This window comes from Carcharodon carcharias, chromosome 22, assembly GCF_017639515.1.
Source record: "Carcharodon carcharias isolate sCarCar2 chromosome 22, sCarCar2.pri, whole genome shotgun sequence".
In the NCBI taxonomy this organism is placed as follows: Eukaryota; Metazoa; Chordata; class Chondrichthyes; order Lamniformes; family Lamnidae; genus Carcharodon; species Carcharodon carcharias.
The window spans coordinates 46,801,884-46,822,984 of NC_054488.1; the positions used below are offsets into that span (position 1 = coordinate 46,801,884).

At 41.7% G+C, this 21,101-nt stretch overlaps 2 protein-coding genes across 3 annotated transcripts in view; one reads left to right on the forward strand and one right to left on the reverse strand.

The window, feature by feature from the left end:
- Positions 1 to 17,357, reverse strand: part of LOC121293719 (transmembrane channel-like protein 6) — an 85,626-nt gene extending 68,269 nt beyond the window's left edge. The window contains exon 1 of the mRNA XM_041216931.1: positions 16,980 to 17,357. The gene's annotated coding sequence lies outside the window, so the exon portion shown is untranslated. The remainder of the gene's footprint in view (positions 1 to 16,979) is intronic.
- LOC121293720 (transmembrane channel-like protein 7) overlaps positions 16,998 to 21,101 on the forward strand; it is a 63,620-nt gene continuing 59,516 nt past the window's right edge. The window contains exon 1 of one of the 2 annotated variants that reach the window (XM_041216935.1): positions 16,998 to 17,131. The gene's annotated coding sequence lies outside the window, so the exon portion shown is untranslated. The remainder of the gene's footprint in view (positions 17,132 to 21,101) is intronic. The other variant, XM_041216932.1, reaches the window with a different exon arrangement.

Here is a 21,101-nt window from a genome sequence, read left to right on the forward strand (position 1 = left end):
GACTGGGGGGGGGGGGGGGGGGGGGGGGGGGGGGGGGGGCGGCGGCGGCAGAGAGAGAGAGAGAGAGAGAGAAGTGAAGTGGAGGGGGGGGGTGTGGTTGTAGGGACAAACAAGCAGTGATAGAAGCAGATCATCAAAAGATGTCAACAACAATAGGACAAAAGAACACATAGGTGTTAAAGTTGGTGATATTATCTAAACGAATGTGCTAATTAAGAATGGATGGTAGGGCACTCAAGGTATAGCTCTAGTGGGGGTGGGGAGAGCATAAAAGATTTTAAGATATTCAAAAATAATGGAAATAGGTGGGAAAAGAAAAATCTATATAATTTATTGGAAAAAAAAGGAAGGGGGAAACAGAAAGGGGGTGGGGATGGGGGAGGGAGCTCATGACCTAAAGTTGTTGAATTCAATATTCAGTCCGGAAGGCTGTAAAGTGCCTAGTCGGAACATGAGGTGTTGTTCCTCCAGTTTGCGTTGGGCTTCACTGGAACAATGCAGCAAGCCAAGGACAGACATGTGGGCAAGAGAGCAGGGTGGAGTGTTAAAATGGCAAGCGACAGGGAGGTTTGGGTCATTCTTGCGGACAGGCAAAGCGGTCGCCCAGTTTACGTTTGGTCTCTCCAATGTAGAGGAGACCACATTGGGAGCAACGAATGCAGTAGACTAAGTTGGGGGAAATGCAAGTGAAATGCTGCTTCACTTGAAAGGAGTGTTTGGGCCTTTGGACGGTGAGGAGAGAGGAAGTGAAGGGGCAGGTGTTGCATCTTTTGCGTGGGCATGGGGTGGTGCCATAGGAGGGGGTTGAGGAGTAGGGGGTGATGGAGGAGTGGACCAGGGTGTCCCAGAGGGAGCGATCCCTACGGAATGCCGATAGGGGGGGGTGAAGGGAAGATGTGTTTGGTGGTGGCATCATGCTGGAGTTGGCGGAAATGGTGGAGGATGATCCTTTGAATACGGAGGCTGGTGGGGTGATAAGTGAGGTCAAGGGGGACCCTATCATGTTTCTGGGAGGGAGGAGAAGGCGTGAGGGCGGATGCGCGGGAGATGGGCCGGACACAGTTGAGGGCCCTGTCAACGACCGTGGGTGGAAAACCTCGGTTAAGGAAGAAGAAGGACATGTCAGAGGAACTGTTTTTGAAGGTAGCATCATCGGAACAGATGCGACGGAGGCGAAGGAACTAAGAGAATGGGATGGAGTCCTTACAGGAAGCGGGGTGTGAGGAGCTGTAGTCAAGGTAGCTGTGGGAGTCGTTGGGTTTGTAATGGATATTGGTGGACAGTCTATCACCAGAGATTGAGACAGAGAGGTCAAGGAAGGGAAGGGAAGTGTCAGAGATGGACCACATGAAAATGATGGAGGGGTGGAGATTGGAAGCAAAATTAATAAATTTTTCCAAGTCCCGACGAGAGCATGAAGCGGCACCGAAGTAATCATCGATATACCGGAGAAAGAGTTGTGGAAGGGGGCCGGAGTAGGACTGGAACAAGGAATGTTCCACATACCCCATAAAGAGAGGGGCATAACTGGGGCCCATGCGGGTACCCATAGCCACACCTTTTATTTGGAGCAAGTGAGAGGAGTTGAAGGAGAAATTGTTCAGTGTGAGAACAAGTTCAGCCAGACGGAGGAGAGTAGTGGTGGATGGGGATTGTTCGGGCTTCTGTTCGAGGAAGAAGCTAAGGGCCCTCAGACCATCCTGGTGGGGGATGGAGGTGTAGAGGGATTGGACGTCCATGGTGAAAAGGAAGCGGTTGGGGCCAGGGAACTGGAAATGGTTGATGTGACGTAAGGTGTCAGAGGAATCACGGATGTAGGTGGGAAGGGACTTCTAAATAGTGCTGGTTGTGGGATTGGATGGTGCTGTCCACGGAGGCCTGGTGAGTTCCTGCATTACATCTTATAGATGGTACACACTGCTGCCACTGTGTGTCGGTGGTGGAGGGAGTGAATGTTTGTCGATGTGGTGCCAATCAAGCAGGCTGCTTTGTCCTGGACGGTGTCAAGCTTCCAAGTGTTGTTGGAGTTGCATTCATCCAGGCAAGTGGAGAGTATTCCATCACACTCCCGTGGATGGTGGACAGGCTTTGGGGAAGTCAGGCGAGTTGCTTGTCACAGGATTCCAAGCCTCTGACCTATCCTTGTAGCCACAGTAGTTATGCCTAGTCCAGTGCATGCCTAGTCCAGTTCAGTTTCTGATCAATGGTAACCCCCCCACCCCAGGATGTTGATAGTGGGGGATTCAGAGATGGTTCTGCCATTGAACGTCAAAGGACGATGGTTCGATTCTCTCTGGTTGGAGAATATTTGTGCCATACAAGTGCCAGTCAAAGACTGTTACTTGGCACTTGTCAGCCCAAGTCTAGATATTGTCCAGGTCTTACTGCATTTGGGTATGGACTGCTTCAGTGTCTGTGGAATCACGAATGGTGCTGAACGTAGTGGGGATGTTTGCTGACGATTGCACAGAGAGTAACCAGGTGATGGGCATTCATTGCCTTTGAGCATGGGACACCAGTTGGGAGGAAGGGGAGCTGTTATACTGCACAAGTCAATACACTCTTTCAATAAATAAAAGTTCTGTGTCTCGGTTTCTGGTTCACCAACCGGCTTGGATCCCATTAAGAACCTATGCCAAAGTCTCAGTTGCAAAGGGACCAACCTACAGAAAAACACACAGGAGTGTTCACTTCCCGAAAAGGATTTATTTTCATAATTTTCCAATCTTTCATTCTCAAGTGTGAAGAAGAAACCTTTTCCTCCCCTACTGCGTAGGGAAGACCATGTTTAAGGTCAGCCAAAAGTTGGAAATAAAGCAATCAGATTATGCCAAACCAGTTTTAATAAACTTGAATTTGTTTGCAAACTGATCTTGGATGTTACAGTGTCATGGAGACACTGATGTGAAAGTTTCAAAACAAGTGGCAAAGTTGTTAAAAGTTCTATTTCATCTTTATGGTAATAAGAGACATTGTTACCCCAGTTTCTCTGGCTAAGCTTTTAAAATCAATTACATAAGTGTAAAAACTTTAAAGTCAAAAGGGACTCACAAATTTATTAACGTCTACTTAAGAATCAGTCAGAAAACTTGCATCTACACACCCACTTTAACAAGCTGACAGTCTGACAAATACAGGCACAGCATTCCTGCTGTTGCACAATATTGTGGCATCACCTCTCCCTTCGATAATGAATGACTAAGAGCTATGAGACACAGTCACACCTTTTGAGTAATGCAAAAGGAAATAATGTTACCACTTTCCCAATTATAATACTTAAAAACCAAAGTCAATTACAGCTGAATCCAAAAACACAGACCATGAGAACTCACTTCAACAAGGAACAGTTGAAGCAAATAGCATGTATGCAGTTAAGGGAAAGCTAGATAAGCAAGGGGAAGAAAGGAATAGAAAAATATATTGATGGGGGCAGATGAAGATGGGAAATGGTGTGGAAAGAGATGGCTTGTATGGAGCATAATATTTTATTTGGACCAAATCCATTCTAAGCAAAAAAACTGCAGATGCTGGAAATCCAAAACAAAATCAAAAAATACCTGGAAAAACTCAGCAGATCTGACAGCATCTGTGGAGAGGAACACAGTTAACGTTTCAAGTCCGTATGACTCTTCAACAGAACTAAGGGAAAATGGAAAAGAGGTGAAATATAAGCTGGTTTAAGGAGGCAGTGGGACAGGTAGAGCTGGATAGAGGGCCAGGGATAGGTAGAGATAACCAAAAGATGTCATAGACAAAAGGACAAAGACGTGTTGAAGGTGGTGATATTACCTAAGGAATGTGATAATAAAGGTACAGATAGCCCTAGTGGGGGTGGGGTGGGGAGAAGGGATTGAAATAGGCTAAAAGGTAGAGATAAAACAACGGATGGAAATACATTTAAAAATAATGGAAATAGGTGGGAAAAGAAAAATCTATATAAATTATTGGAAAAAAGGGGGATCGGAAAGGGGGTGGGGATGGAGGACAGAGTTCATGATCTAAAATTGTTCAACTCAATATTCAGTCCAGAAGGCTGTACAGTGCCTGGTCAGATGAGGTGCTGTTCCTCCAGTTTGCATTGAGATTCACTGGAACAAGGACAGACATGTGGGCATGAGAGCAGGGTGGAGTGTTGAAATGGCAAGCAACAGGGAGGTCTGGGTCATGCTTGTGGACAGAGGGAAGGTGTTCCGCAAAGCGGTCACCCAGTCTGCGTTTGGTCTCTCCAATGTAGAGGAAACCACATTGGGAGCAGCAAATGCAATGGACTAAATTGAGGGAAGTTCAAGTGAAAGTCAGCACTTCCCTTCCCTTCCTTGACCTCTCTGTCTCAATTTCTGGTGATAGACTGTCCATCAATATTCATTACAAGCCGACCGACTCCCACAGCTACCTTGACTACAGCTCCTCACACCCTGCTTCCTGTAAGGACTCCATCCCATTCTCTCAGTTCCTTCACTTCCGTCGCATCTGTTCAGATGATGCCACTTTCAAAAACAGTTCCTCTGACATGTCTTCCTTCTTCCTTAACTGAGGTTTTCCACCCACGGTCGTTGACAGGGTGATCAACCGTGTCCGACCCATCTCCCACACATCCGCCCTCACACCTTCCTCTCCCTCCCAGAACCATGATAGGGTCCCTCTTGTCCTCACTTATCACCCCACCAGCCTCCGCATTCAAAGGATCATCCTCTGCCATTTCCGCCAACTCCAGCATGATGCCACCACGAAACACATCTTCCCTTCACACCCCCGGCGGCATTCCGCAGGGATCGTTCCCTCTGGGACACCCTGGTCCACTCCTCCATCACCCCCTACACCTCAACCCCCACCCATGGCACCTTCCCATGCAACCGCAGAAGGTGCAACACCTGCCTTTTTACTTCCCCTCTCCTCACCGTCCAAGGGCCCAAACAGCTGCCTTGCTTTACCTGCATGAAATAGTAGAAGAAATAAAATCACCTTCTTATAAAGTAGATGATGTGGTTGACATTATAAATGTCAAAGCAGCATTTCACTTGCACCTCCCTCAATTTAGTCTATTGCATTCACTGCTCCCAATGCGGTTTCCTCTACATTGGAGAGACCAAACGCAGACTGGGTGACTGCTTTGCAGAACACCTTCGGTCTGTCCGCAAGCATTACCCAGACCTCCCTGTCGCTTGCCATTTCAACACTCCACCCTGCTCTCATGCCCACATGTCTGTCCTTGGCCTGCTGCATTGCTCCAGTGAAGCTCAATGCAAACTGGAGCAACAGCACCTCATCTTCCGGCTAGGCACTTTACAGCCTTCCGGACTGAATATTGAGTTTTTAGATCATGAACTCTCTCCTCCATCCTCACCCCCTTTCCAATCTCCCTTTTTTTCAATAATTTATATAGATTTTTCTTTTCCCATCTATTTCCATTATTTTTAAATGTATTTCCATCCATTGTTTTATCTCTACCTTTTAGCCTTTTTCGAACCCTTCCCCCCACCCCAACCCCACTAGGGCTATCTGTATCTTGCTCGTCCTGCTTTCTACCCTTAATGTCACCTATTATCACATTCCTTAGATAATATCATCACCTTCAACACCTCTTTGTCCTTTTGGCTATCTCCACCTATCACTGGCCCTCTATCCAGCTCTACCTGTCCCCCACCCCCCCCCTTAAACCAGCTTATATTTCACCTCTTTTCTATTTTTCCTTAGTTCTGTTGAAGAGTCATACGGACTTGAAACGTTAACTGTGTTCCTCTCCGCAGATGTTGTCAGACCTGCTGAATTTTTCCAGGTATTTTTGTTTTTGTTCTGTTCAAATAACTTAATTCTAGGTGCTAAATACTTTATACCTGTAATTATAATACTTTTGCATTGCCAATGCCCATATCATAGAATTACAAAAAATGTATGCAAATATGTGCAAAACTCTCCTAGTGGCGAGATTGAGATTCAAGATGGACAGGATTTTACTCGCTGCACTGTGCACCCTCCAGTTACTGATTCCAAATTTGCAGTGTGGTAAGACTACAGACCTACTTCCCCGGTACACTTCCTCAACAAGTGTCACTGCAACGTGCACAACTGAACGTTTACACAGGCTTCACTTTCTTTCAATCCTTACTTACACAAGTATATCTCCTATTCCAGACACCTATAAAATCATTCTCCGTATTTTCTGTAATGTATAAATTTGAACTGTTATGTCATTTTACAATTTATGAACTTAAACTATATTTTTTGGGGAAAAAATATTTCTCCAAATTAGGAATCAAATGGTTTAATTAAACGGTATGTAATTTGAAAGTAACAAGACAGGACAGGTTCTTGAATTAGCAACCCAGAGGCCTGGACTAATAATCCAAGCATTGTGAGCTCAAATCGCACCATGGCAGTTTCAGAATTGGAACTTAATCTAAAAAAAGTAATACCTGAAAAAATTGTCCAGTTGTGCACGTCACTGTGACACTTGTTGATGAAGTGTACTAGGGAAGTAGTCCTGTAGTTTTACTATATACACTGCAAATTGGAATTTAATCGAAAAAGAAATACATGATGCATCAAAACCATCTCAAGTGACTTTATGGCTGAGGATATATTTGTCTATCCTCACCCCTCTTTCCCCAACTCTTAATAAAATAGCCCAATGTGAAGATCCAATGTTTGATTCCTGGCTAGTGTCAAGTTGCCTGATCTCAAATAATGCAACAACAGTACTTTAATGGTCAGCTTCAAATTTTCACCAGCTATAAAGGGAAAGAGCAAATCAGCATCCTCTCTCCCGATTGCTATCTAGATCAGGATTCGCTAACAATCACCAGCAGTAATTTTAACTTTGTTTGATGTCCATCAGCTGGTTTCACATCCCTCATGAATGTTGCTGATTCATTGTGCAAGTCTAAAACGGGTGATAAAGGAAACACTACCCCCATTATGAGAGATTTTAAGATTTTTCTTCTAAATCGAGAGGTACGATATAAAAGTTATGAGACTCACACGAAAAAGGTGCTGCAGGGGTACCAAGCCCTCTTCAGCCTGTGTAGTGTAGATGCCTGAAGTATTGTACCCCAATCTCAGACAGACAGTCTCTTTAGGGGAGATGGGAAGGCAAATTGGAGATTAGTTACCTTCCAGAATAACAAGTTCTCCTTAAATTAACTGTGGCACTGATCACATTGCACTTTGACTCCTCTATTTTTTCCATATAGTTGCCCCATCAAGTGTGGATTTCCAATGATTGGTGGATTACAGGCTGTAGAATTACAACATGGTTCAGAATGCCTGAACTCAAAAATGACAAAACAGAAAATGACAGTGATTAAACACTGACTGAATCAACCAGAATTTTTTTTTCAAATCATGTTGGGAAATAGTGCTCTAATTAGATTTCTTGTCCGTTTCCAGTGATAAGCTCAATTAATTGCAGCATTTTCTAAAACTAATTTAAAGAATGTGGGTGGTGCTGGCAAGGCCAACAATTGCTATCCATCCCTAATTGCCCTCAAGAAGGTCAGCGTGAGCCAATCTTATTGAACTGTTTTAATCCTTATAGTGCAGGTACACCCACATTGCTATTAGGTGGGGAGTTCAAGGATTCAGACTCAGCAACAATGAAGGAATAGCAATAGAGCTCCAGGTCAGAATGGCATGCAACTTGGGAACATCTCCAAGTTCCCCTCCAGGAGCCTGTTGCCCTTGTCCTCCGAGGTGGTAGGGGTCGCAGGTTTGGAAGGTGCCAAAGGAGCCCTGGTGAATTGCTGCAGTGAATCTTGCAGATGGTGCAAATTCCAGCCACAATGCACAAGTGGTAGGGGTGCATATTTAAAGGTGGTGGATGGGGGTGCCGATTAAGCTGACTGCTTTACCCTCGATGGCCTTGAGCTTCTTGACTGGGTGCAGCTCCAACTCCATCCAGGCAAGTGGAAAGTATTCCATCACACTCTTGAGCTTGTGCCTTGTAGATGGTGGACAGGCTTTGAGGGACCAGGAGGTGAGTCACTTGTTATAGAGTACCCAGTCCCTAATCTGCTCTTGTAGGCAATGTTTATATGGTTGGCCAGAAACATAGCTCGGCCAATAGTGGTTCCCAGGATGTTGATGGTGGGGGAGTTCAACAATGGTAATGCTGTTTAAAATTCATGGGGAGATAGTAGGATTCTCTCTGGTTGGAGATGATACTTGCGTGGTGTAAATGTTACTTGCCACATCAGCTCAAGCCTCAATTGTTGCCCAGTGTCTTGATGCATGTGGGCACAGAATGCCTTATTGTCTTAGGAATTGCAAGTGGTAGAGAACACTCCTCTTTCAACCTTTTGATACAGGGAAGGTCATTAATCAGCTGAAAATGGTTGTGTCTAGGACACTAGCCTGAGAAATTCCTGCAACAATGTCCTAAGGCTCAGATGACTGGTCTCCAAAAACCACAACCACCTCCCTTTGTGCTAGTTTGACGCCAACTGGTGAAATTTTATTCCTTATGCCCACTGACTTTAATTTTACTAGGGCTCCTTGATACCACATGGAGACAAAAGCTGCCTTGATGTTAGTCTCAGTTTACCCACTGGAATCCAGCTCTTTGTCCATGTTTGAACCAAGGGTTGAATGAGGTCAAGAGCGGAGTGATCCTGCTGGAACCCAAGCTGGGCATCACTGAGCAGGTTATTGCTGTTTAAGTACTGTTTAAAAACACTATCAATGACATCTTCCATTACTTTGCTGCTGATTAAAGGGTAAACTGATGGGACAGGAAGTGGCCAGATTATACCAATCTTTTTGTGGCCAGGACATACCTGGGCAATTTTCCATATTATCAGGTAGACGCTAATGTAGCTAAACTAGAATGGTATGGCCAAGGGTGTGACTAATTGGAGCTGTTTATATGCTCAGACAATTTTGCACGCTTAGAATGCTCCTTATCTACTTGTTCACACAACATGTGTCTATTGCAAATATCCCTGTAAGATCTGCAATTTTCTTCTGTATTTTACTGATTACATTATTTCCCCCACAGGCATTTCCTGACACGGTTCCTGGCATTTATAGCTTGCCTTTTGTACATTCCAATGTGCTTCACAATCAATTAATTATTCTTGAAACGTGATAAAACATGGTTTCCAATTGATGTACAATGCCCGTTAAAAAGAGTAATGAGTTGATTGACCAGCCACCGTTTTTGTGGAGTTAATTGATGGATGAATGTTGGCCAATGCAACAGAAAACACTGTAGCACTTCTAAGTACTCCACTGAAGTGACAACTAACGTTACTTGGTCAAGTTCCTGCAGCAATCTTCAACTGTCAATCTTCTGACTCAAGGCAAGAATACTGCCAAAGCTTCAACTGTTGGTGTCACGCCCACCTTTCATTATTTGCATACTTCTTGATTTGATTGGTGTGCAAAGCACCCTGAGACCTGACCAGATCTTATGCAAGATAATTCTTATGTCTGAACCAAATGAAGTGTCGGCAGAGTCATTTATTAGTCATAGTTTGAAGGAAAGATACCCTTTCTCTCTAACAACAGGACTTTTGAGAAACCCACAACAATGGCTCCCTCTAAAACAGCAGGTTTTAGTCAAAAGGCGAATACCATGTGAGCCAGGTGAAAAATCAATACCATCGGGAAAAAGTAAAGCAACGTTTGCTCTTGATAAATGGGTAGCAAATCCCGAGAAAATGTAACCCCTTTTACGGTATGATATGCACAAGGGCTTGAAGATTATTTCCTGACAAAGCATCACTACAAAAGAAACAAAACACTTCGCCTGCAAAGAAACCCTGAACTTAATTTTCAGCTTTATTGCCTTTGCTAATTGATTCACGGAGGCAACCATACAAAAAGGTTTAGCACTGTTCTTTAGGTACCTTTTGCCATTTTCTCCAATCACCAAGAAGTACATCAGTGAGCTTTTCCAAAGGATTACACAAAAGCAGCTTGGACCAGTTTTACTAAAAGATGTTGCACTGATTAAATGTAATGTTTACATCACAGAGATGCAGAATCTGTAGCACAAGTTACAATTTAGGTCATGTCAATTCAAGCCAAGGTCAATTATTCTGTGAATAATTTTATAACACTCAGGCTTCACAACAACTGCAGAATGTCAGCATTTTTAAAACTTGAATGTTTTAATTTACAAAGCACACCACCATCCTCTCAAGTCGCTTAGTATGTTAATACTGTTTTCAATGAATGTCCAGGTACCACATTGACAGAACTCTGCTGGCCCTGAGCAGACATCAATGTGAATGAGGCAGCACAACTCAGTGCTCAGTGATGTCAAGCCTCAAGTGTAGCTGCAGCAATTAGTAAACATATTAGTGCAGTAAAAATTATAAACTCTAAGCCATTTTATATTGCACACTATGCATTTAACATTTCAAACTGAATTATAAGCACATTAGTAAATTAGGTGAAGGATTCACTCAGGAATAGATTGTACTGTGCAAGAGAAATGTAGTGATTGTTTACAAGATGTTTATGCAAGATTTTCTCTCAGCCAATCACAGAATTGTTTTTAGTAAATATTGATCAACGGAACACCAGTTGTTAACCTTCAGGTCTTCTGACAAAAATATACTTAACATCATTAGATTTTTGGTAGCACGTCCAAATTATGGTCAACAAGTTTGAAATATCATTTTTTGGCTGAGGTATGACTTCTCAGTCCCATGTCCTGCTACACAATAAGATCAATGGAATATTGATGCAGAACATGATTGGGACATTAGCAACGGTCTTTTTTGGATTTCACTTATGATTTTGTTTTAGAATTCACTTCATGTTTTGTGGGCCCAAATCAAGCACTTGTCAACTGCTCGAAAATATTACTTGTTTAAAAACCTACATTTATATTTTTGCTTAAAAAATTGATCTCAAATGTGGCTTTTTACACAGGTATTTACAGTAGCCATAATACATGAAGCTCAATTACAACTGACAAGATTTAGGCCACAAAATGTTATGCTGTTTTGTAAGGGAAACAATAATGATCGATCTGAAACACTGATAGCTACTATCAGTATATTTTCCCTCATGACCCAAAGAATTAAACTTTCTTGACTGTCTCTTAGTTAGAATGCAGGATACGGTGGGATCCATTCTCTTGCTCCATCCTGTGCCTGAGTGCTAGGCAAAGAGCCAAAGCTTGTTCTTTAATTTCAAGAATGAAGTTCCTCTGACAGCAATCTGCCTGTATTTGTGGCTTCAAGTCAATAGCAAAGACCCAAAGCACTGCAGGCTCAGACTCATCCCCTGGCAGGACCTTGCACCTGTGAAAAAAGGATTGCAGCTGTCGCTGGGCCTAAGACGACCAAAGCAGCAAACTTCTTTCAAACAGAGCTGCAATAAAATAAAGCCTCTCATGCTGCACCCAAACAGTAAAAATAGAAGCCTACCAGCTTTGGTTCTCTGAACTCCTTTGTCTGTCCATCTCAGATTCTCTACATCCCATTTTTTCTTTTAAAAAGACACCCATCAAAATAAGCACCCCTTCAAGCATGGAGAAGGGGGTGGTGGTGGGGGGGAGAAAATAAGGAAGAAGAACCAGTTACATTCTACGCCAACCCCCGCCTCACCTTTTTTGCTTCCATCTTCTGCAGAGACAAGCACTTTACCCACAGGCGTCGCCTACCCCTTTTTCTGTCCTTTGTGCCTAGGAACTGAGCATTCCCCAGATACACTGGACTGGAAAAATTGGTACTGATGATTTATGAATGCTTAGGCTATTAGGGTGAAAAGCGAGCTTGATGGACCAGCTGTTTCTCCCACCTCACCTTGTAGATTTTTTATGCAATTAATAAATGACTGACTACTCTATATCACTTCTAAATGTTGAATAGGTGTCAAATGTGTGAATTCTACAATGTTCAGTATCACAATTAGACCCCTCTCAGAATTAACTACAAAGTGCAGCTATCATTGATAAATGGATCTTTATTATCCCAATTCACTGTCTCCATATTGTATAGTGTAAACACTAATATCAGGGGAGCAGGTACAGATTCCAAACTAAGTAAATGCACACAAGTTTCACATTTTTCTCAGATCTCTTTTTAGACAGAGGGCTTGCTAATCCATTTTGTGACAGATGCAGCACCAAGTAAAACATCCAATTAGAAGAGGGGACTGGGTCTGACGGTATTCCACTCTACTGCAACAAAAAATGACTTTACACTTCAAATATATGATAATGAAACTAGACGCTAGAAAGAATGCAGGCATGTAAAATTCAATTCTCAGTTCAACAAACCAGATATATTCTGTGGCTGTCATAATAATGAACTGCACTGCCACTCAACAGGCTATTTGACACAGCGATAGGTTCACACTCAGAGATATGGGACTAAGCTATGCCATTGGAGTGCAGAGCACAGGTTGAGAATATCAGGCTGTTCTCCTGAACCTCTTCACAACTGGTTCAAAAGTGGGATCAGAGGAAAACGGTCAAACATCAGGCCTCTACATCAAGGAAATGTGTTTATTAAGTAACAAAACCGAAACAAAAACTTGTCACTTCAATTTCTAATTTTGTAGAATTGTTCTTTATTTCAACAGCTGTTAGTTCAGATATCATCTGACTGACAGTGGCCACAACAGCTGGAAAAAAACGACAATGCATTTCCCTTCAGAATAATTTGCAACTGTGGTTTAACTTTATAACATGTGCTTATGGGGGAACATGCTTTTTGTCTGAGGACAACTGAGCTGATTCAGTCCCTTAAGCTTTGTTTTGCCAACAAAGGGCAATTGAATTCACATCTATTTCTGCACAACCAACACCCTAAAAAATGAAGCCATTTTCAGACAAGTCAATTCATGAGCCAATTGCATTGTGGGTACTGATTCTGGAACCATGAAAGCAGAAAACAATTAAACATCACATGAGGTCATACCATCTATTTCGACCAAAGGTCAAAGGCAGCACATTGCAGCATCTACAGTGAACCATCACAGACCAAGGAGCTTTACAACCAGTTGTCAGTAATGTGGGATTGTACAGCTATCTAACAAACTACCAGTGGCTGAAGTCTGTACCCAGTACAAACTAAGGTGTCACTGCCACAGCTAACAGGCAACAATCTAGGTTTGAGATAAGAATTGATTTTTTTCTAAAGTATTCATAAACAAAATGGTAATAAGTTCATAAAAACCACAGATTATGGTAACTGCCCAAAATTTACATTTATGACTTTGTTCGGCTGTGTAAAGCCTAACTAGTTTCGATTTGTTACAAACTTGCCCTCCTGGATGCCTGGTAAAGAGCCATCAGATGTTGCTACTTTTCAATCCACCACAGATTCATAGATTATTGGATGTAAATCAGTTTATATATTGCAAAAGCAGAGCAAAACTTGAAGTGTTTTTAAAAATTTCAGCCCAACTTCACTGATGGGTCATGGGACCCATACAGAAAATATTAATCTTTTCCTTCTCAAATGCCAACAGATTTGCAATGTAGTCCCAATATTTATTTTAAGGTTTCCAGTTTCTTTCCCTTAAAAAAATAAATCATCTTCCTACGATGGATCATGCATAAATTCATGGTCTGAAAGAGGACCAAGCCAGGTAGATAAAAAGGATTCTTGGTTCCATCTCAGGAGTTAATTAACCTCACTTGGTGCAGAGAGGAATCCCACCATTCCCCTCAGTGTCTGCCAAGAAGTAGGCTGAGCTAGGAGAAAAATGATTTACATTTATATAGTGCTTTTCATGACTACCAGACGTCTCAAAGCACTTTACAGCTAATGATGTACATTTGAAGCGTAGTCACTGTTGCAATGTGTTAGTTCCAGTTATCATTACAATTTGCTGAGAACAGTGCACACGTGGGAGCTTTGTGGTGGACCTCGCCGGAGGACATGACCAAATATCCCTACTGACACACTGTCTAGAAAGGCTCACACACGGAGATTGGACTCGGGAAAAATATAGCAAAGCTATTGTCGCTTTATCACAACATCAAGCAAACTCTGCACCTTATGGAAAGAAAACAACATTGAGGGGCTCAGGAGGGGAAGGAAAAAAAGCTTGGATTTAAGGAAACACTTGAAGTTTCAGATACTGGGTATGACAGTCCTCACTCAGTTTTATAAAGCCATTATGCACATAAATGCAATGGCTTACTGGGAATGTTGTGTAGATTGCAATAATACTGCAGCCTGTGTACCTTTTTCCCAGCATTGTCACCATAGCACCATGAGTTGTATCATGTATGTTGCAGTCAGACTGCAATGGCTTTATTATTGAATAAAAACAGAAGTTCTAATTCAGACTATACATAGACCCAAATGCTTAAGAGTTGATAAAGTGAGAAAGGAAGTTCCTGATTTAATATGAGCAACTTGTCAGTTAAATATGATCAGTGCTGCCAAGAACTGAGTCCAGATGTGGTTTGCAGGGGTCCCATTACCAAATACATTTTTCAGAATTGAGTTTTGTACGTCTCCCTCCAATTCCCTCCACCACTTCCACGCCACCTACACTTCCCCAGAAAGCAGACACAGGCTTGGCTAAAACCACATTGCCCTTTTTGACCAAATGTGTCATATATAGGGCAGGGGTGTGGAAACTGCAAATAGCTGAAGCCTGATAATCTCCACCCAAAAGTTTGACCAATAATCAACTTCAATTGTGTTAGGCAGCAAGCTCCATTTTATAAAAACAAAAAACGAAAAACTGCGGATGCTGGAAATACAAAACAAAAGCAGAATTACCTGGAAAAACTCAGCAGGTCTGGCAGCAACGACGGAGAAGAAAAGAGTTGACGTTGAGTCCTCATGACCCTTCGACAGAACTGTCTGTCGAAGGATCATGAGGACTCGAAACGTCAACACTTTTCTTCTCCACCGATGCTGCCAGACCTGCTGAGTTTTTCCAGGTAATTCTGCTTTTGTAAGCTCCATTTTATACCACACACAACCCTACGGGCTATTTTACAGTTGGCAGTGTTGTCACAGGGCAATGGAAGAGCTTCAGGTAGTAAACAGTACAGCATTCAAATGTTTACTGTGCTGTACTAAATGTTTGACCTGACACCTCAGATATTGGCCATGTCCAGGTCCATGCCTAATATTGTGTGTTTGCAGGTCTCCTGGGAATCTGTGGCATGACCTTAAACAGTTTCCTACCAGCTTGCTTTGCCAAAACCATTACAAATTAAAAGATAGGTTAAATGTAATTACTGAAATTGTTTTAAAATTACTCAAGTTTTTAAAGAAGTGTTTCTTACTCTTTTCAATGATAGTTCTTGTCATGAACATTTGTTTTTATGATAAACAATATTGCTCCGAAGGTTTTAAAAGTACAATATGACATACTTGCCGAAGACAAGTACAGTCATGCAATGTAAAATCATAAAGAAAACAAATACCATTACTTCTGGCTGGCTTTGTTAATTCAACTTCACTGGCCAATGAGAATTTACAATGACTATAGGGACTGGCCAGCTGCCAGGTTTGACAGAGCAGTATTCTTTCCGATTGGAGTCACTCCACGAATGAACTGCAAACACTTTTGTGCAATTATGCATGTATTTTTTTTAAATGGCATCCAAAACAATAAACACAAGGGCAGAATGTGCTTTAATATTTAATAGGCCACGTGAACCATGTCTCATAACCTCTGATAGCAAGTAGCCAATCATACTTGTATTTCAATTGTGACTAATTATTCCAAAAAAGTTCTTTTGCAAAAGAACTGGATAAACCACTCATTAGGTCAAGGATTAAAGGTTATAGAAATGCTAAAACATCACCTTCAACAGTATAATTACTGCAAATAGGAAAAGTCATTCCAATGAAATTTAATGCCAATTATTCTGGATTTTCACTCAAATGTGTTCAAGGGCATAATGCTTTCAAGGACAATTGTTAAATAATTAAATAAGCTGCAGAGGGCAGTTTGTTTAGTAAGTAAAAAGAGTTGGGTCAGTGGATTGTTTTCCACGTATTTTTTTTAAAAAAACCTATCCTTCTGGCTGAGGCAAAGTAGCTGCAAGGGATCTTCAATTTGACTGAAGAACCAGATGTCTTGCTTTTCTAACACAACAATGTTTGCAGAATTGGGTGGAGAATTTTCCATCCAATGTGCAAAATTATGGCATGAAACACAGCAACACTTAAACTGTAACAGTACATTTGTACAATGTGTTATTCTTTATAATAACCATACATACACACTATATTAGTGAACAGGCGAAGAGTAGAGAGCCTATCTCGCCTGCTCCCTCTAATTTGGGAGCACATAACATCACAAAACACATTAGTGGTTTTCTTCAAACACCCTTGGGCAACATCTCAATTTGTATGACAGACCTCATAGCCCTCTTCTGTACCTCAATTTTCTACAATTAGTTCTGGTTTCTCGCAAAGAGTGAAAACTAATATAGCTGCCACCCCTGTTTGTGATGGTCTTAAGCTCCTTTCCCTTCTGTGTAACTCTTTCGAGTACAAACACATTTCCATCTGTTCCTATTCAAATGAAGTTACATTGTTTCATAGTTTGCCATTGTGAGATTTGAACTCTTGATCTTGGGGTTACAAACCAGTACCATAACCACTTGGCTATTTAAGCCAAACCATGAGGCTCATTTATCGGTTCTAAACAGGTTTTAACTACTCAGGCAAGGCTGGCGAGCCGCCAAACGTTAAGTGGCTCTTTGCAAAAAGCTTCCAAATGGAAAATGTATCTGCCCCAGGAATACGAATGTAAGAACTTAACGATGCGGGAATTGGAATTGGGGGAACCTCCCGAACGCTGGCCCCTCTCGATTGAGTTTGAAAGGCTGGAATCTCCCTGGGCTTCAGGACCCAGGTAACCGGATCGCACGGAAACCGAATGAAGCGGGCGTCCTGATAACAATAGCTTCGAAGTTGCTGAGCGTCGCCCAGTGAAGGGATTCTGCTCGAGGCTGACTGTTTACTTTTACGTTGTTAAACAGCACGAACCAAATGCCGCCTCGAAACACTGTATCCAAAAAAAAGAATAATAATTATTACCTGAGGGGTTGTATCGCTCTGTGTGCTCGGCTTCCCAGCTCTGTCTCTCGGTTGTAATAATCTTGTTGCACTCCACAAGCGGACTCTCCCCGCCAGCAGAGCTCTGCACGGACCCGCCTCAGCCTTCTGGGAGATGTAGTTCACCTTCCTCGGTAATTCATTCCATTGAACATTCGCCAAAAATGTACGTTTGTAATTTGCAATTGACCGTCGACTATTTATTTCAAAATCTAAAAAGAAAAGACTTGCATTAATAGAGCGCCACCTCAGGATGTCCCAAAGCGCTTTACCGCCAATTAAGTACTTTTTTTTTTGCAGTGTAGCCCTTGTCGAAAGCAAGCCTTTAACTCTTGTCAACCGCAAATGTTGATAGAATATGGGATAAACATAAATTTCCTGCAGGAAATGGGTGGTTGTGGTGGTAATGTCATTGCTCTCCCAATCTAGGGGCCAAGGCTAATCCCCTCTGGCATGGGTTCAAATGGCAGCTGGTGGAATTTTAATTCAGTTAATGAATAAAATGTTTGGAATTGAATGCGCCTTTCAGTGATGGTGCCATGAAACTATCATTGATTTTCGTTAAATCCCACCTGGTTCACTAATGGTGTTGAGGGAAGGAAATCTGCTGTCCCAACCTGGTCTGGCCTACATGTGACTCCAGGCCCATAGCATTGTGGTTGACTCTTAACTGTCCTTTGAAATGGCAGAGCAATTAGGATGGGCAACAAATGCTCACCTTGCCAGTGTCATCTGTGACAGAACAAAAGAAAAATTAAACATTGGACAAATCAAAGCCATTGTCCTTGACCACCACCACAAACTCTGCTCCCTAGCCCTCAATGCCATCATCTTTCTGGCTACTGACCCAGACTATTTGCTTGATGTTCTATTTGGCCCTAAGCTTCAGACCACATATTCCCTCCCTTCCACCTCCATAATATGGCAGATCTCTGCTCCTCCCTCAGCCGAACGGCTGCAGAAACCCTCATTCATCCCATTTTTTTCCTTCTTACTCCGTTGCTCTAATACTGTCCTGATTGGCCTCCCATGCTCCACCTTCAAATAACTTGATTTCATCCAAAGCTTTTGCTGTCTGTATCCTAACTCAAACCGATTTCCATTCCTGTGTCGCTGGCTTGCATTGGCACTTGGTCCACCAGTGCCCCAATTTAAAATTCTCAATCTTGCATTCAAGATTCCTCCAAGCCCTTACCCCTCCCTATCTCTGTAACTTCCTCCAACCCTACAACCCTCTGAGAACTTGATTTCCTTCACTGCACCATTAGTGACTGTGCCTTCCACAGTCTAGGTCATAAACTCTAGAATTCCTTCCATGTACATTTCTCCTTTAAGACACTTCCTAAAATCTACATTAACTATACTATTACCACCTTCTTTGTTTCCATGTTGGTCTTTTTACTGTCTGATTACATGGCATGGGATATTTTGTAATATTAAAGGTGCTTTTAAAAAGCAAGCCATGCTGTAGGTTAGAATATTATATAATTATCTTAGAACTTTTCTTTAGAAATAGTACTAATTTTGTAAAAAACTTGGGGCATTTTATTTTAAACATACTGTTTGATTTGTGTTGGGTTAGCCTGAGTCCAGATTCCATGTGAAAGCTTAGTTACTTGTCCCTTAATTTCAGCTTGAATGGCTGACGGCTGAATGGAAAGAATAACAGTGACATTGTACAAAATACAATTCTGAAAATTCATTGACAATCTTTTAACTTTCCTTCAACATCCTGCAAGGACTCCCCATGCAGCCTGATCCCGCCCATTCTAGTTTCCTGTTTACACCTTTAGACAAATGTCAGAAAGTTCTCTCGAATTTCCATCCTGCTACACAGTATAAATAATTCATATTTAATTTTTCCAGTCGTATATGTAGGGTTTTGTAAAGCAGGAGTGATGATGGCAAGGTGTTAAGATCATGTCTACATTTTTTTAAGCTCAGTCACAGGATGTGGGTATCACTGGCAAGATCAGCATTTATTCACTATCTCTAATTGCCTTGAGCAGGCGATGGTGAGCTGTTTCTTGAATACAACAGTGACTTGCTAGGCATTTCAGGAGACAGTTAAGAGTCAACAAGGTTATTGTGGGTCTGATCAAATACAGGCCAGGCAGATTTCCTTCTCTAAAGGACATGAATGAACCAAATTAATTTTTCTATTCATGGTCACCATTACTGATTAGCTTTTTAATTCCAGACCTGTTTAATTGATTGATTTTAAATTCCCCAGCTGCCATGATGCAATTTGAACTCATATCGCTGGATGATTATTCCAGGCCACTGGATTATTAGTCCCATAACATAACCACAATGTATTGTATCCCTGCAATGGCTACAGTTCAATGGGCCCCTCAAGCATCCTGATTGGGAGTGACATTTGCTTACTGTTTTTAATCACTGGAAATAATTCATATGCTCAAATAGGTTTGCAGTTGAGGCTGATCACATGTATCAGTTTTTGACTCAGTGATCCAGACCTCTGAGACAGATGATTTTGATTCAAGATTTAAGCACATAATCTTTGCTAATGCTTAAGTGCTGTTTACTGAGGTATTTCTGCATGCCCAGAGATGCAGTATCTCAGTTGAGGAATGAAACCTTGTCTTTGGTGTTGCATGGACCGAAAATGTTCCATGGCATTATGCAATGAAAAGCACCTTGGCCAATATTTATACTTTAATTGAAACAAATATAAAATGGATTAACTGATCCTTTATCTCACTGCCGGATGCAGAATTTTGCTATGTGCCAATTGGCTGCTGTGCTTTCTTACATTACAACACTGACTACATTTTGAAAGTATTTCATTGACTGTGAAGCCCTGATGCCCTTTGCTATGTCCTGAGGACATGAAGGGTGCTATATAAATGCAAGTTCTTTCTTTAACATTTCTTCAGTGTTGACAGATCTGCATCCTCAGTGAAGTAAGTTGCTTCAACTGGCTGCTGGTTTTGTACTGTATAATTTGGCCACAAACGATTATAACAACATGCTTTAGTAGTGGCAAGTTTCCAACTATTCCATATCAATGCCAAGCAGAAGACTGAAAAGTGTCAATGGGGCTGGATACATTTGCAGAAAAGTGAAACTTAAAAACTTAAATGAAAGATAAAAATAGTGTAGAAGTATGAGTACAGCTTCATGCATTTATTGTACAAAATACAATTATGATCCTACTGTTCATGTATCAAAAATATGTCCTTGTAAGCAAGGTATCACATGGAGAGCTCAGAGCTCTACAAAGGTTCAATGACAATGGGGAGACATCACCAGGAACTAGGTACTTCAATTGGTTCCAATGATTCAAAAGGTTGAACCCTCAGATAACCAAATATAAATACAGACAGTAGGGTCTTTAGATAGCAAGCCATGTCATCTAATGCAGACATTTCTGCTTGAGCAACATAACAAGTGACCATTTTTTTATGTTTTGTAATATTCTTTTAGATATTTTATGAGTAAAGTATATTTTTGCAAAGAAAAGCATAAAAAGAAGTCTTAGTGCATGATTCAGCAGAAGTTTGTTACATACTAAGTATGTTGAGAACAACACGAAGAGCTCTTCATTATATTCATCGACCTGACTAAAACATTTGACTTCGTACATCGCGAGGGTCTCTGGATTCTGCTCCAAAGATTTGGATGTCCAAGAAACTTCAGAATCCTACAACTGTTTCATGGTGACAGCTTGGACAATTTTAAAAATGTTACCTGTGATCAAACATACTTGGACGGGGATGTGTGTGCTCCTTACCCTCAAAGCAATTAAGTCACCTTAAGTAATCCAACAGCAAGCTTTTTGTATTTAAAAAGGAAAAGGCTAGTTTATTTTCTTACACCCTTTGCCCTGGAGATCAATAAAGAAGACAACATTTCACTCACTCTCTCAATCACATACTCTATCTCACACACACGCACACACACACACAAAACCAGCTACAGATAAAGAATAAGAATCAGAATTATAAAAATGGAATTTAACTCAGTCTCTGTTTTGGTGCAGGCCAGTTGTTTCGTTGTTGTGTTGTACAGTGAAACCTTTTGTTTCTTGAAAAGGCAAATTTGCATTTTTACAATGAAGGAGTCAGCGGAGTTTTGCTT